This window comes from Ammodytes marinus (genome assembly GCF_949987685.1).
Source record: "Ammodytes marinus genome assembly, chromosome: 18".
NCBI lineage: Eukaryota > Metazoa > Chordata > Actinopteri > Uranoscopiformes > Ammodytidae > Ammodytes > Ammodytes marinus.
Genome location: NC_137222.1, coordinates 17226589 through 17241982, shown reverse-complemented (window position 1 = coordinate 17241982; position 15394 = coordinate 17226589). Strand labels below are relative to the sequence as shown.

Below are 15394 nucleotides of genomic sequence, written 5' to 3'. Positions count from 1 at the left end.
ACTAGTCTGTGAATAGGAATATTTCCGGATAATAATGCTATTTATAATCATCGCCTCGGGGTTGGGAAACACTTGACTCTAACTGGAAGAAATTCCTTGTTTTCTTCTTGTTAAAAGGGACTGTTCAACTGAAGCTGTGTGTGTTGGGGGGAGGGGGTTGTTGAGCTATAAATATGTAAATAAACGGAAAATGAGAGAGCGCAGGGGAAAGTTGAGAGCGAGGTCTCTATTTGATCAGCTGCCTTTATCCCCATTCTCAGTCAATAGGCGTTTAGTTCTGACGGACTTGTGTTGCAAAGAGACACAAGATTATCAATCAAATTAAACAAGGACACTCAGTAGCATTGGTGTGTAACACCCAACACAATGCCAAGACAATGTAATGTGCAACACCTATAGGAGATTGGGCAACTTCGATGTGCCACCTGCAGGCAATTAGTGTCCTTTTTCAGAACATGTCCTTTGTGAATGTCCCCTTGACATGGTATGTTGACATTTTAAATCAAATATTTATTTATTTTTATTTTTTTTGTTTGCACTTAAAGACATTGCTAAATTGACAAAAATAAAAAAATAAAAGAAATAGACCAAATAAAATTGGCATAGAGTATAAACACTAGTAATTCTGTGCTCATTTGCCTCTATACAAAACATCTACTTGCAAAGCCGGTCTACTGTTCCAGATGGTATGCTCAGAATTGGTAGAATGATACTATTGTTCAAAGAGGCTTTCGGCACAGTATAGCCGCATATGTTTCAGATGGCTTTAATGCAGCCTCCTAACCATGGCCATGTACACTGCCATGCCCCATCCACTGTGTGCACCCTCAAAGCTAACAAGAGGGTTTGTCGGGAATCGATCCCTGGCATGAGAAACGATGTGACTTTCAGCTGCCGTTGAGCCATCAATCACGCTACTGCCATTAGCTCATCTCTCACACTAACTTGGACTTCTCTCTCCCCTATCCCCTACCCATCCTCTCTCTCCCACTCCTATGTCACCGTTTTTCCTCTCCACTTCTCTCTCTCTCTCTCTCTCTCGCTCTCTCTCTCTCTCTGACTGTCTCTCTCTCCTTCCCTCCCTCCCTGCCAGCTCAGCGGATGCCCCTTGTCACAGCTCCTATTTCAGCCTTCTATAGTTTCCTAATTGATCGCAATTAGAGCCGCAACAGAACGGTGGGGGCAAACGGAGATGGGGAGAGAGAAAGTGTGTATGTGTGTTTGTGTGTCTGTCTGTGTGTGTGTGTCTGACAGAGACATACACACAAAGAGAGAGAGAGAGAGAGAGAGAGAAAGAGAGAGCGCAAGAGAGAGAGAGAGAGAAATCAATGAGCCTGTTTTAAGAGTGGTTATATTAGCAACTGGACTACATTTGACCACAGAGACTGCTGGGGGGTAATAACACAAGAGAGACCGAGGGAGTGACAGGGAGACGGACAGACATACAGTGAGTCACAGGAAGATGGAAAAACAAAACTGACTACTGGTGGGAGAAACGTATGTGAAACTGAATCAAATAAATACAGAATCTAAAAGGCAGCGGGCATTTAAGACTAATAGAACATCTTTGACACACCCAGTTTATTGGAAGGAATATAAAAACGTGATACAATATATGAAACTATACATTAGACATGTAAGAAAGTGTTATAGAAAATAATAGTTTCACTCAAACTACAGCTACTACTCACAACCCAATGTGGTGACAAGACTTTGGGATGCTGTGTACAGTTGCTACACCCCCTTTGAAGAGTAATAGTTTCAACATGCTGCTCCCTCAATTGCAGATATGAGATTGTAAAATTTGGTAGCCAGTGCAACTGTATTATGAAGTAAATAAGTGTAAAAAAAACTGTCTAGGCAACTTGGCATGGTGTGAAGCACTTCTAATTCCTGAGTAAAACCCCCAGAATAAATGATTCATTAACAAGGCTGGCAGGACACACACATAGATAATAGAGGGATAGGGCTAGCATCCAGAGAAGTTGAGTGATTTCTGTAAGACATGTTAGCAGCCAAGAGTGAGGGAGAGACAGAGAGCAGAAGATTTGTAATAGAGAGATAGAGGAAGAATGACAAAGAGGAAGAATAACAATGGTGCCCAAAGCCCCTTCCATCCTCCTTGCAAACGTCCCTGATCCCCTTTTCTCTCTCATTTAAATTCCTCTCCATTGTCATTGCAATCCATGGCCTAACCCCCCACCGCCTGGCCAAATACACACACGCACACACACTCAAACACACACATGGACATTAGAGCCAATGTGCATTGACCTCCAGCAAAGCAAACCAAGGGCCATCCCAGGGAGCCGGGCTCAAACGTCTTGGCTAATCCCCATCAATGGGCACCACCACGCGCACACACACACACACACACACACACACACACACACACACACACACACACACACACACACACACACACACACACACACACACACACACACACACACACACACACACACACACACACACACACACACACACACAGTGGCAATGTTTGCTGGAAAGATAGGCTCAAGTTTCAGCAGGCTGCAGATGTCAATGTGACCCTAGCCATGCTAACATGGGTGTGGAATAGCAAGCAGCTTGTCACCAATGCATCCAGTGTCTTGTCAGCAACACAAGGGGCTGGGGCAGGCTAAACGCAGCGCAACACACTTGTGCCGTGTCAACATGTGTAGTCAATAAAGACAGGCCTTCATTTTGATTCCTTGCCTTAACAGTGCTTAAGAACCACGGTAAACTGGCTTTTCAGCATACATGGACAGCATCTGTATGTGTGCATGTTGTCATGAAAACTTGTTCATACTCTGGTCCCCCGTTAAAAGGGATTTATTTGGGGGAGTGTGTTGCCTTATCTGTATCGAATAGGACAGAGGGTGCCAAATGCTGTACAGATTGTTAAGGCCCCCTGAGGCACAAAAGGTTATTTGTGATATTGGGCTTGCTGTATAAACACAATTGTCCTGACATTGCCTTGCCTTGGCTGCTGTGTGTCTTAAGAGCTGTCTAACAGGGGCTAGAAAATAACATCTTGTCAGCATGGTGAGGACACGGCTGGGTTAATACAATTCCTTGGCTCATCCCTTGTCAGCAATTCTAGGTCACAGACATGGCAAGCCGGCGGCGCAGGTCTTAATATTGCCTTGTCAGTGTGCATATATATAGGCTACATCTGGACTGTCAACCAAGCCTGGACTAGTGCTAGAGAGACAGAGAGAGAGAGACACAGAGAGAGAGAGAGACAGAGAGAGAGAGAGCAAGACTAGAGTGATGCGTTGCCTGCCAGGTTAGGACAACACTGGCGTTGCATTATTCCTTGACTTAGCGCTACCACGTCCACAATGCCAATTCAGAGATGGTAGGCCTATAACCAGAGATACACATACTGTTGGTAAAACATATTCACACAGCCTGCGTTCTAAACAATGGCAAAAGCAGATTTATAACTGAGATCATCCATCTAAGAGTATTGCATCAAAAAAATGTTTTGTATTGCATAATGTCACTCTAGATCAAAGTACTTTAGCTTGTTTATCATTGACAGGTAAATCCCCAAAGGAATGAGGATTTACAGTCATTTGATTTGCAGAAGATTTGCAATACATTCTATAGACCTCCTTTATCCCTCGTTCATTTTCTAGAAGTGGGTCATGTTAGACATTGAAACAAATCTCAGGAACATCTCCCTGCGTCAGATGCAATTCTATTAAGGGCTCTTTGGGGAACATTGAAAGAATAATTAGACCTTACAGAAAAAGAACACAAAACACATCCTGACGCTTGTCATAATGAGTGAGCGTGGAAGAGCTCCCAGGTCATTTCAAATCCATTGTGATGGAAAGGGCTCTCAGCAAAGACTCACAAACACACCAATGCACACGCAATCGCACTTGTCGGAATAGGAGAGAAAACGGGAGGCTGGAATGACTGACGCAGACAGGCACACACATACAGAAAACACAAAAGACTACGACATAATTGTAAAAAAAAACTATATAGCAAAATAACTTTTTAGAAAGTCGATTTCAAAGTAAATTTGTACCAAAATAAATCGGCTACATGGTATTTTGTGGATGAATGACGATCCAATGCAGTCCTGTGTGTGTGTGTGTGTGTGTGTGTGTGTGTGTGTGTGTGTGTGTGTGTGTGTGTGTGTGTGTGTGTGTGTGTGTGTGTGTGTGTGTGTGTGTGTGTGTGTAAAGGTGATTCTGGAGATAAGTTGACCCCGAGGGATCAGAACACACAGTGTCACATTACTGACGACCCCACACACACACTCACACTAGCAGGAGATTCATGCACCGGTACAAGTGTAAATGACATGGTGGTGTGTGTGTCTACAAAGCAGTGTGCCGACCCTCATGCCAAAAGGAAGCAGTCTCTGTAGTCGGAAAGAGAGAGAGAGAGAGAGAGAGAGAGAGAGAGAGAGAGAGAGAGAGAGAAAGCTGAAAGACAGGGTGTCGTCTTTGTGGGCCATCTCATATGAACATTACTTCACAGAGGGTTATTTGAATGCACCATGGAGACCTAATAGAGATAAAGATAATCTCAAATAAATAGCACAGGGATTCAGATCACAATGGGCTGGCAATCGCACAACACTATCCATATATTTCGGCCAAACCAGTATCACTACACACTACAGTCCGATACGTCAATGTGTTTCCCTGTATTCCAAAGAACAAAATCACAATGCTTCTCAATCAAAACAAGTGAAACTCCACTTAACTAGTTCATTACAATGTGGCTGTTTCAGAATTAATCTGAGCGAGACCACAAATCTAAGGGGGGTGGAGGAAAACTTGACATTTCAATTTGAATCGTATTAATTTCGCCCTGAAACAATCCCATATCAATTAAAGAGAAATATATTACTTTGCATACATGATGATAAATATGCAACTACAATAGTGACCTTTAAAGGCTTAATAAAAATATGTTGCAATTAAAAACAGTGCTGTCAACATTTTCCAGCACAATAATGGAAAAATAACACAGAGAAAGATGTACAGTCTCATTGTAGTTGTGAACGTCCAAATTCTTCTCACACACTGACCACATCATCATATCACGACCATGCTCAAAGTTAAAAGTGTCTCCCGTTTATGTTGCAAAGCAGATATACTGTATAACTAAAAAAGCCAACATGTGAGAATAATGGGTGATCATGTGTTATCTGGCTTCAGAAATGATTTATCTCTAATCCCATTAACACTGTTTTACCTACAACGGACAGACATACCGTCAATGCTCCAGAATGTCAGTCCCAAGAGTCGTCCCCTCTTTCCAATTCAGTTAATGTGTCTTGTGTTTCTGAATCTCACTTCTTTGTTTATCGCGATATAGCAGCAACGTGACAAATGCCTTTGCGGCAAGCCAAACGTCCCGGCGGGGGAGAATACATTCTTGAACTTGAACTCAATTACAGTAAGAGCAAAAACAAAAAAATCCTGGAGTAATGACCCTGCATTACACCTGCTTGTCAGTATAGCCTAGAGCTTCTGTGGGCTTGTGTGTCCTCGGTTCAAATCCCCAGATTGGTATTGGAGGGGTGTGTGTGTGGGGGGTCAAGAGAGTTGCCTGAGGAAAGCAAGTGAGTAATGCTCTTCCCCTCACTCATCAACTTTATTCAAGCTGGCCTCAAGCAAGGCCCCTTAACCCCCAATTTGTCTGGAGCAGCTGCTGACTGAGCAACAATTTGCATTGGCTAATTCTGTATGCAAATATAATTTGTCGTCCATGTCTTAAAAAAAAAAGGAAATCTGCCAAGATCGAAGGCAGACCTTGCTTTTGAAATTTTAAATGAGTTGCATTAAACTTTAGCTGCTGGGTCTCTGAGTGTAATAAAAGTGTGTACACATACTATTAGTGTTCAAAGCAGTGCGGCAGGGGATGCACTCCCTAGTATGTAACCCTAGAGTCCTGAGCTGTCAGTTTGAATACATGGCAGTGGCCTTTGTGGAATCTGGATATCTGTCTACGTGTGTGTCCGCATCCGTTTGGCCTACATGTCCTGTACACGAGTGAGTGTCTGTCGGGTTGTCTGTCTGTGTGTGTGACGGTGTCTAACATCTGCACGCCCGTATATCTGACGTTTCTGTATATGTGCCGCCGACGTGTGTGTGTCTCTGGCATTTCTGGACACGGGAACCCTATCCGCCCTCACCCCAAAGTCCTTTCAACGCCCGCCGCCGCCGCCACCACACACACACAAACACACGCACACACACACACACACGTCACACATCCTACTGCTGACACATGCATGTCACCACGGAGACCAGATACAGCCTGAAGACATGCCACTGACAGAGAGAAGCAGAGACCACCATTACTGGCAGCAGGCTAAAAGGTTCTCAACATGGGGCATCAGGACAGCTGCTGGGATGGCTTGTTGAATCATAACTATGAATAGCGTGTAATATAACAATGTTTTTGAAATCAAATAAAAATGTAGAAGTGTGGAATACTGGCGCTGATTCAAAGAAGCCTAAAGCTTAAATCTCATATAGAGTATGTGCCCTTTTTTTCTCACATGTGCCAAACATGTTCCCAGCAGTATGTCTGTTGTCACACATGTGGCTCCCATTGTGGATTGGATCTTGTACAGAATGCTCACACAGAAAGCATCTTCACAGTGGGGCTGAGTGATGGTAGAACACATTTACAAGGTGATGCAGATTCACTGCTTTTATGGCTGAGCGGGATAAATAAAAAAAAGAATGGGAGCAACATTTTTGAGGAAATGAAACAGACCCCCCCCCCCCCGACTTCTGGAATTTACTTGTGGTTGAATAACAAAAGCAGCAGAGAAGTAGTCTAAACTAAATGATTGATAAAAAACAAAAAAACATTCAAAGTAGTTGCATGGGGTTGTGTAAACTGGGACAAAGACATCAACAGTATGTATCCACACCACAGGAAAGAACTCATCTTACCTTGGACAGGACAAAATGTCAGCACGATCCTCCTCTTCACCCTGTCAACAAAAAGAAAAGCCAGAGTCAGTCACTACAACCACACACACACTGTGCAGTGAAAAGGATTTGACTTTAACATACAACAAACTGATCTGGGACAAGACACAGCAGTCAGCCAAAGAAAGAGGGATTTATGTTTGACAAAGTGAGAAGCTTTTTTTGAACAGCTTGGCACACAGTTCACAGCCCCTAGAGACAGCTCATCAATGCTGATGTTGAGGATAACTCAGTCACTCATTTCTTCCCCATATCTTTGCAAGAACAATCGTCCAGGAATACGCTTCATCAAGCAGATTTGGGATTTGAATTGGTGCTGTTAAAAAGTTATAATAGCATCCTGAAAATATAAAACAAAAAAACATTGTAAAATTGATTAGTAGTGTGGTCTGGATCCAGGCTATTCAGTTTCCAGTATAGGGGGGAAAACTGGGCTGGCCTGTTTTTTTATTTCTTTAAACCAATCACAATTGTCGTGGGCGGCGCTAAGCCCAGGAAGTGTCTTTTCAAAATTGGGCAATTTGATGCCGACCATGAACCTGTTATAAAAGGTGCAGACCAAAAAACGGTTAATGACACGCTTGCACTTTCTGTTGTCTCCAGTTCTGAGCGGAGCATACTCGGTGGGCGACAGGACAGGGGGGAAGAGGAAGGGGAGGAGTTTGACAACGCTACCGGCTCCATTTCCCGGGAGCGCTATATTAGTTGTCTATATACGGTAACCCAGACTAACAGTCCAATAGAAATGGCAAGACATGTTGTAACAATTAAAGTAGGCTACTTGGTTTTTTTGAAGTACCAATAATATTTTAAAATCACACACAAAGCTCACTTCTCCTCCCTTTCCTGCTTCTCTTATCCACCTGTCTTCTGTCATTCTGTAATGCTTTTTATTTAATCAGACATACAGACAATTTTAGAAAAAAATTATGTAAACATGTGCAGCCTCCAGGCAGTCTAGTGCAGCGGTCTTATCTACTCTGTGCATTGGTTCTCTCTCCCCTCCCACCGGCTCTCCTTCTCTCCATCTGCTTTCAATTCTCTCCACCTGCCCATCCGTCTGCAGCCAGGGACAGGTGAGCCTATTACACGCTTCTCACGCAGTCTACTACTACACACACACACACACACACACACACACACGTCAACACACCATAACCGCACTAGCTACACTTCATGGTAACTTAGCGTGCCACGCACATCAACCAAATCTGCTGTGCTGTAAAACGGCTGTTACCTCAGCCACGTCACGCTCCTGATGAAGTGGTCTAGTGTCGAATAGAAAAGGCTGCAAAAAAAAATGCAATACCGGAGGAGAAGGAGAGAATAAAAGAAAATGAAATTGAAGAGAAGAGAAGAAAATGGCAAGGTCTTAATGACCTTAAATGCACCAGGAGGACAAGTATGAGAGCGCAAAAGGGTTCACTACCCCCAGAGCTCAGCATATTCAGACTGTAAAGACGCTATTAAAGCAGTCTAAAGGCACTTCCATTTTAGATGTGTCTTTCATGTTACCCACTCCTACCATTATCTTTCCTAAGAAATTGGCTACGTAAACCAAACAAAAAATGATGTCCAACTGATCGTAATATTATACGTGGACATTATGATTCTATCTTTCAAGCTCAGAACAAAAGCATTAGTCATTGTTTATGAATGACATTTTCTGTATTGATTTGGAATTAAAAAATATTGGCTATAGTCCTCTGAAGGTTTCGGTTCAGAGCCATAAAGAAAACAAAGTACTCTAGGGCTTAAAGATGATGATCAGTGCAACAGCAGACAACTCTTACCAGTGAAGTACCCACAGTAAAAGGTGAAGTCAGTGATTCTGGAAAACACTTGTCAAATAACTTTTTAAATCAAAAATTCAGTGAACATCTCCTCATTATCCACTACCTGTCTGAATTTTGAGAGTGCTGAAAAGAAAGTTTGGTGTTAATCCGCAGCCTAGGCTCTGTAAACGGTTATGTAATCAAAGGGGGGCCACCATAGATAGCTTCTTTCAGCACACACACTGGTAGCGAATCAGAGATGGGGAGATATTCACTGATTACATCAAAAAAGTAATTTTAACAAGTGTTCTCCAGAATCGCTGACTCCTCCTTTAAAAGCCAGCAAAGGGTATGGATGAGAACATGCTATAGCCTTACCATTTAAGTTCTGTTAAATCACAGCATGGACTTGCTAATAACTGTGTACGAGATTAATTAATGCTCTTGGGCAACTCTTGTGAGAAAGCATGGATTGCATGGTGCAGTCTAAGTCAAAGTTGTTTTACAGCACTATAGTTTGCCTCCCAGCTTTAGGTAGTTCAATAGAATGGGTTGTCAGTTAACATGTCTCTTTACATTCGTCTGCCACATATGAATCTGACCTCAGTACCGCAGAGAGCTTGCTTGTTTTCTATTTTGTTTGGCGTTTTTTAGTGCAAGCGTCGAGGCAGCCCATCTCAGTTTCTCTAGAGGCATCAGTGACTGAAAGGCTATTTATTTATTTCAAGAAACCCTGCCTGCCTGAAGAGGAAGAGAGACAGAGAGAGAGAGGGGGGGAGAAAGAGAGGGAGAGAGAGAGCGAGAGAGAGAGAGAAAGGGAGAAAGAGAGATGGAGAGGAAAAGTTGAAGGTGGGAGAGATTTGCTGATGCTGCCGTGCATCAGCAGCATTACAATACGTGCTATCATGTGAAACATCGCTTTCGCTTTTGCTTTCGCTCTCGCTCTCCCTCTGCTTGTTTGTTCCTCCTGTATATGCCCCTCTCCTTGTGTCTTTGCTTCACTCGCTCAGTGCCTTGCCACAAACACACACACACACACACACACACACACACACACACACACCCAAACACAGTTCCCTGTTTTTTCTCTCCTTATAGACCTTGACACCAGCTGTACTTTTCCAATTCAGCAGTTCTTCAACCCTCCAGATGACACCTTGCAATTTTTACAGCGAGAACACACGAAACAATAAACACCACAAAACTAAAAAGCAATGGAAATAGCACCAAAGGAAAAACCAAGCAAATCAGCACAAACACAAATCCCGCTGGCCTGCGTGTGCAGTTGCAGATAGGGAGCTCCTCGGTATCAGCAGACCAGTGCTAAAGTTATTCATTTGAAGGAGTGAAAGTGTGATGCAAGGAAGAAAGACTAAAAGAGAATAAGAGGGGAAGCTAAATATACAGTATCTACTAACTACCGAAGTGTGTGTGTGTGTGTGTGTGTGTGTGTGTGTGTGTGTGTGTGGGGGGGGGGGGGGGTCAAATAGATAAGATGAGAATGTGAGCAGTGAGCGAAGAGTCTATGAGTACTGTAATTACACACTCAGAATGTGCCTCTTCAAGCACCCCACAACAACAGATCATCCCAATTATGTTGCCACTGATATCCATACTTAAACATTTTGTCAATTACTACTACTACTACTAATAATTTAATAATTTCAATAATAACACCATAGTAGTGCCGTGTGGGTGGGTTTTCACTTCAAAATACTGGGAAGAAAAACAAATTTGAGATAAAAAATGCACAGCACGAGCTGGTTGTTTGTAAAATGTTAACTTTTGTTGATTGACTTGTGTTGATGCCCATGCATTCTCCACACTCCTTCACAGACCACAGGACCACATCTATTGGTCGAAATGTTGTTGATTTTTCTTTTATATTTTGGCTTTGGTGTTAAGTCATTTCATGCTATGTCTGGCTCAAACCCACATTTCCACCTCTTTGATCGTAGACCAACCAACACTAAAACCAGAAAAGCTGGAGGGCTTTTAATTTGAAATGCAAAAGAAAAATAACTGAATGTGTCTTGTGTCCAACATTGGATTGCTTTTGTATCCCATTTTACAATACAAGCTTGTGTAGTAAAACTAAAACACTAATTACTACATTATCTTGTTTTTCTTATCAAGCTTGCTCAGTCACAGGGATATATGTGGCAGTTTGCCATGTCTGCTGGCCAATGCATAATACACTCTACAAACATGTCTTCACAGCAGTGTTTTTTCTCTTTTGTGTGTGTGTGTGTTGGCAGGGATAAAGGATTACAGCAAAAGGGAGGGTTCAAAGCAGCCAGCCACCAGATGAAAGCTAGGATTGCATGTATTAATTTGTCTGCTTCTGGTAGTATGTCACTTATGTACCAGCAAGCTTTTAAGGAATGAGGTCAAATATTTTCAATTTGCTATAAGGAGAGCAATGTTGTGGCACATCAGCTCATATTAACGTATTCTATCTGATGGATAAAGCCTGCTCATAGCTGATTCCACACATCAATACATGTCCTATATCATTTTAGTTTTCAAATCGTTCATCCGTTTAGCGTTCTCTTCTAAAATCTAAGAGAGCCACAGCATAGGACTATAAAAACATGAACTTGCACCAACAACTAAAACATAATTATATAAAGCCAATGGGCTAAAATGAGTCCTAGGAGCCACAATGTACAGTATATCCAGCAAACAGTCCCCAAATTCTCCCCTACTGCTCTGTTCCCTTAAAGCCAGGTCTATTATTAGCAAGCAAGGGGATCAGGTTAAGAAGATGAAGGCTGAAAGAGCATGGTGCGACAGAGAATTTAACCAAGGGGCATATAGTGGGGAGTAAACCCACCGACAACAGGGCTGACCTGCAAGTTTATTTACAGAATACACTTTAGCAAGAAAGTGGGTGGTAGAATTGTGATTTAATTTAATTTAATTTAATCAGTTACAGCATACATCACAGCATAACCCAGCATGAATCTAATAATGTCTTTGAAGTGCGGTTTAAAAGTGCAAGTTTGAATGTCCCATTTCTTTATTTAATAAGATAAAAGTTAATTGTGTCGGTGTGGTAATGAGGCTGACCCCTACAAGAGAACAGAGTAGGAACATTGGGAAGAGTGAGTGGGGAAAGGTGAGTTGGGGATCAGGTAAACTCAAATAGCAAAGCTTACTTAATACATAAATCACCATTACATAGGGTGTATTAATACTCCCATCCACAACCACCTACCAGTTGTTTAAATGAATAGCGGTCAAACTTAAAATACCATCTAGTTCACCAGCACATGAAGCAGTATCTATAACGTCACAACAACAACTGCATCAGCACACAGCTCATCTCTGGTTTTAAAAAAAAAGAAAAGCTGATGCCCATCATATCATTTAAAAATATGAAGAAATTGCAATGAGGATTTAACGGTAAGGTGGGGTGTGTGTGTGTGTGTGTGTGTGTGTGTGTGTGTGGGGGGGGGGGGTTATGAAGAGAGCAAACTGGAGGCAGAAAAGTTCAGACTATAAGCCTCATAATCTGCTTCATAACTGTCCTCTGACATCACTGCAGCAGATGCCTTATCTTGGATCCTGTTCTCTCCGCTTATTATAATGTGATGGCTGGATGGGGGTCTGTGTGTGTCATACTGTAATGTAATGAAAACACAGTCAACAAGAGTAAATGGGAAATACATAGAGGTTGGTTACACACAGCCATAAAGGAGTGTGTATGTTTATGCAAGCAAGCAAGGCAGTTTGTATACAGCTTTTGTGTGACACTACCTATAGTTTCTAAGGTAAAACCACACTAGATTGGATATGCATTCTATTTATGGCCACATGTACATTTTACCTGCACATACATTTATTAGTAATACAAACTTTTCTCTTTCACTTAGCATAACTTAATTATTGTGGCAGTTATTATCTAGTGGCCGAGTCAGGGGGGTGTTATGTTCATATACAGCTGCATAATAAGTGAGGCTGTAGGGGTAAGCATATCCCGTCTTATCATATTTACCTTTAGCAAAGGAGACGCCAGAGGCATTGACTCTCTATACTGCAAGTAATTGGTCAGCACCAACTCATCAGGATTCATAGGGGAGCTCAACACTTAAGCTGTAACCTAATGCTAACATAATCAGTAACACTTACTGTATGTGTTAACAGATTATAAAGGGAAAGTATAATTTTGGATTGAATTTTTAGAAAATTACTCCAGCTAATGTTAATGGTATCCCTCTGTATTGGTATTATGCAATGTACTGTATATATCCCCCTACTGTCTGTCTGTCTATTTTCTGGCCAAACATTTCTAAAGTTTCCCCCCGCTAATGTTTCTTTGTATGAGTCATTCATCAAAGTATACCCAGGGATCATTGCTAGCTCAATATCTACTTTGGACCCTCAGCGTTATAGATTTATAGCTACGAAGAGCGCATTTACTTTATACTAGTGGTAAACTGTGGTTGAGTGGAGGGTTTTTTCTTCATGGATTTTTGAAGGTGGGTAAACAGAAACCCATCATGTGTCACTGTTTGTTTTTTTCACACAGGCAAAAACAGCCAAGATGCTTCACAGATCCTGCCCGTAGCGACCCTATGTAGAAAGGTCGACGAGGGAGGAGGGGTCAGCGATTGGTCAAGGGCCCTTACTCAATCACCTGTCAGTCTCACAGAAGATACACGCATACACATGCACACGCATGATGTAATGCAGGCAAGCTGTCCTGTCGCACTAGACAAATGAGCATTTTTCTAGTGGAAAGAATGGTCAATAATCAGAAGAACAAGAATATCAAAATGCTTTGTTTCTATACTAAGTGACTATAAAAGTTCTTAACAGGCAATGGTTTACTTAATGATTTCGGTTGGCTTTTCGTTACACACTATCACAGCAAGGATGACTGTATGGCTATCACTCAAAGCTTATTGTAAAATTCCTAAAATACAGCATTGTCCACAATTGAATGACATTCCAACCCCTATTGAAAACGGTGAAAACGTTGAATGAATTATACGACAAAATAAAATGACAGACTAATTTGACAGGAAGAGGTGGAATTCTGATGCCACTTCTTCCCATAAACTGTGAGACACTAGTATTTGATCACACCACAAAGGATTGCATTGCAAGAAGTGACAAATAAAGCCAAACGTCATCCGGCCTGACTCTGAATGAGTTCATTTAATGTCAGCCTTTGATAGATCACAGGTAGAAAAGCCAGGGAGTAGATGTCAAAGAAGCCTTGGCTGCTTGTTACCAGGAAGATATTCAAGGTATATAAAACAGTTTGCTTGATAACACTACATTTCAGAATCTTGAACTGTACTCTGTATAAATATGATGCTTCATGAGTAGTCAGAAATAAATACAACTTTTAGAAAATCTGAAATCGAAATAATTGCCTTTAGAGCAGCACTAATGGCCTATGGAGTATCTCCTGAGACACTGCAGCTCCAACACAATATACAAACAACATTTAAACAATAAAATGAATCAGTGCAACACGAAAAAGTGCTCGTCAATATGTACGGATCATTTTTTCAATACTTGTTATTGTTAATCCTTGTCATTTCTATACTGGATGGTATCGAGGCATTTCCATCTGTGCAAAAAAGTATTGAACTTTGATACCCAGCCCCATCTCTTACAGGCTTTTTATGCAATGGCCAGACACATACTGATAAGAGATGAGGGAGTTCTACATTATAACCTTTTTAGTGCGACGGCAATGTAAAAGTCCCAAAGCCATTTCTTTCCTCAACTCAAGTGGAGAAAAGTAAGTAAGTAAAGCAAAGTGACACAAGCGATAGGAAAAGTGTTCCATCTTAAGAGCAAAGGGAGAGAGGACATACACACCTACAGAGAATAGCAAATAGAGGAAAAATAATGAAGCCTCAAGCTAGTGGTGAGGAGGACAAGGAGAGGATAGTGAAACCCCTAGAGGGAATGTTGAGGAGATACTCACTCCTCTCATCATTGGAGCTGTCCACCTCTGCATTACTAGTGAGATGTAAATGCAGTCAAAGCAGAGGGGAGGGCAGCAAGATGAGAGAGCAAGATAACCAAGGAATGAAAAAGGGAAAAAAAATGGGGGAACATTTAGATAGTGTTTCTGTCTTCTGGCAGATTGATAACACAACTGTCCAACTTGGTTTCGAGAAGGGATATGCAAGGGTATAGGGAGAGGAAAGGGGGGAGTGATTTAAGGTAGAAATGAATTGAAAGGCTTGATCTAATAGCTGAAGGGAGGGAGGGTTTAGCTGACAGTTTGAGAAAGATGGCCGTCATATTGGCTGCGAGATGAAGATAGAGGGTTGAAGGGAGGAGGTGTATTGGGAGGGCTCTGAAGACTGAGCTAAATGCTATTCTGTTCTACCAGTGTGGCAGATGGGAGCAAGGTGGGAGACTGGTGGTGATTTGATAAAAATAAAAATAGTTTTAGTTTGAGATGAATAGTTAATGGGCAGGAACGAGAAAGCGGGGGAGTTAAAATGCCGATGAGACTCACCGGGATTGCCAATGAAAGAAGGGTAAATTGGAATTGAAGAGAACACAATAAGCCGTGCATGGCTGAAAAGTTGAATATGACAATCTAGTTAATATTTAACAGGCAATTCACAAACAAAAAATAGAAATTGCTTATGTAAAACA

The 15394-nt window shown here is 41.8% G+C and overlaps 1 protein-coding gene across 1 annotated transcript in view; it reads right to left on the bottom strand.

Annotated features, from left to right (window-relative positions):
* Positions 1 to 15394, bottom strand: part of cntfr (ciliary neurotrophic factor receptor) — a 219969-nt gene that overhangs the window by 173123 nt on the left and 31452 nt on the right. The window contains exon 2 of the mRNA XM_080046172.1: positions 6945 to 6985. The gene's annotated coding sequence lies outside the window, so the exon portion shown is untranslated. The remainder of the gene's footprint in view (positions 1 to 6944; positions 6986 to 15394) is intronic.